Raw genomic sequence first — 2326 nt, forward strand, 5'->3', positions numbered from 1 at the left:
GATGCATGATTGGATGTTGTATGAACCTATGATTATGAAGAATCAAAATGTTAATGTTGTAAATAAAAAATATTAGAACAATATTATGTAAATTAAGGTATTAAATAGTATATTTTTGTGATTTTTCCTCAAAAATGCGTATTTTTTTGGGGGTGGGGGGACAAGTATGAAGAAAAATCAAAATTACTAATGAGAAAAGATGAATATTCCTTAAACTGGACTTTTTCTGAGAGTATTATCTATAGTAATTTTTCTACTCATAGTCGATTTTTCCAAGAAGCAAAAATAATTTATTTGTGTTATTAGAGATGATTTTGAAAAGAAGAAAAGGAATGAAAATAAATTGTTGCTTAATATTTTCAAGAAGGAGAGACAAATTTGTCTTGTCTTGATAAAGATGATATTGAAAAATTAAAATTAGTGCAACAATCCAACATTACCTATAAAAAGTACGATGAATATCATTTAATTGTGTCCCTTCGTGAAAAGAGTAATAAGAGAGAGAAAGTGAGATATTTATTAAAGAAACGTATCCAATATGTTGTGATTGAAGATTCTAAGAAGTAAATAAAATAAAAGGTAAAATCATCCCACTAATCAATAAAATAGGTCTTAAATTGTGTAGCTATTTATTTTATAATAAATTGTCATATTTATAATTAAAATATTAATTTTATAAATAAAAAGACTAGAATAATATTAAGTAATTTAAAGTCTTAAATAATATATTCTCGTAATTTTTCCTTTAATTAAATACATCTATTATGCTAATGTTATATACTAATGCCTAGTTAATTGACTAAATTTAACTTATATTAACCAATTAGCAACATGATGTCAGGAGATTAATGTTAATCACCTATTAAAATCACTCAAGACATTGGTACATTAATATGGTTTCACCATTAACCAATTTGGCAATGAGATATCACGAGGCCGGGCCGGCCAAAGGGTCAAGCCACTAAAACAACTAAATCAAAAACTATAGGCTTTAGAATTTTGGAAGCCTTAATTTTCTTTATTCGATATTTGATATTTATATTGAATTTCTCGATTAATTCGATTCTGAGAGACGTATGATCAATTAAAGAGGAAGGGACTCCCTAACAAAACAAAAAATCCTTTTAAAACTCAAACCTTAGAACTCTAGTTTAAAAAGAATGAGATCCAAATTTTACCTATAATAGATTTATAGGTAAAATTCATGATGATTATTGATTAATATGAATTAGTTTTTCCGGACACAACGACAATTTTGTGTTGCTAACAAAAGATAAAGTCAGGTATGGCACTAACTATATATATCAGGAGAGCCAAGGTATAAACAGAAGGGTCTTCTCTATATTCTTCATCCCTTCGTAAACTGAAACAAATCTTTGTTATGAACAATGTTGAGGAATCGGTACAAACAAGTAAACTCAATGTTCCAAAAAAGAGCGTTGAGGAATCGTATGATTGAATTTTATCGATCATCTTCTAGTGAGACAGTTAATTCTACAAAAAAGATTTTTGAGTTTGCGAGCTCTATGACTTGTAGATCAGCATTTGGGAAAGTATTCAAAGAGCAAGACGAACTTTGTTGTCCATGAAGAGATCCTGCCTAACATTTTTTCCCAGAGAGGCTCACATTGAACAATAGATAGCTTTTTTTTAGTATAGTTATGAAGCATAATTAAATTTATTATAGTGGCTATTTGCGAAAGCTTTCCTTAGTAGTTTTAATACAATAAATCTATCCGTCAATAAAAAAATAATCCCAGGATAACTAATTTCAGGATAATTTATCTCAAAATAATTAATTCCATCATAACTTGTATTCAAATGAAATTACGCCAAGTGTCTACATATATTTTGCTGGTGGCTAATTTGTCAACTCAACTCAATACATATTCCTAGAAACTTGACAATAATGCAAAAGACAAAATTGACAGATATAGTTGGTCAAAAAATCGACTAACGTACACCTTTTTTTCGCATAAAAATAAACTTATGCAATCTATCGTTTTTTTATCTTTTTTTTTTACAAAAATTGAGGATTTCTACATGTTTTTTAAAGTGCAAAAGTGCAAATGAAGAATATAAATGAAAACGATGAAAATACATGAATTTGATTTTAAGTAATTACATTTTCTAACATTTCTAAAAAATCAACCTATCGATTAAGTGAAATCAACGAAGGCCAAACTTACGATGTATAGTCCATCAATTTAATTGATATCAATTTTCTTTAAAATTCTGACCATGTCCATCAATTTTCTTGATATGCATCAGTACATATTAATAGCAAACACAACCACTAGTTAAGGGGGGAGAGGGGGGGGGGGGG

Source organism: Solanum tuberosum, unplaced genomic scaffold, assembly GCF_000226075.1.
Source record: "Solanum tuberosum cultivar DM 1-3 516 R44 unplaced genomic scaffold, SolTub_3.0 scf00911, whole genome shotgun sequence".
Classification (NCBI taxonomy): Eukaryota; Viridiplantae; Streptophyta; class Magnoliopsida; order Solanales; family Solanaceae; genus Solanum; species Solanum tuberosum.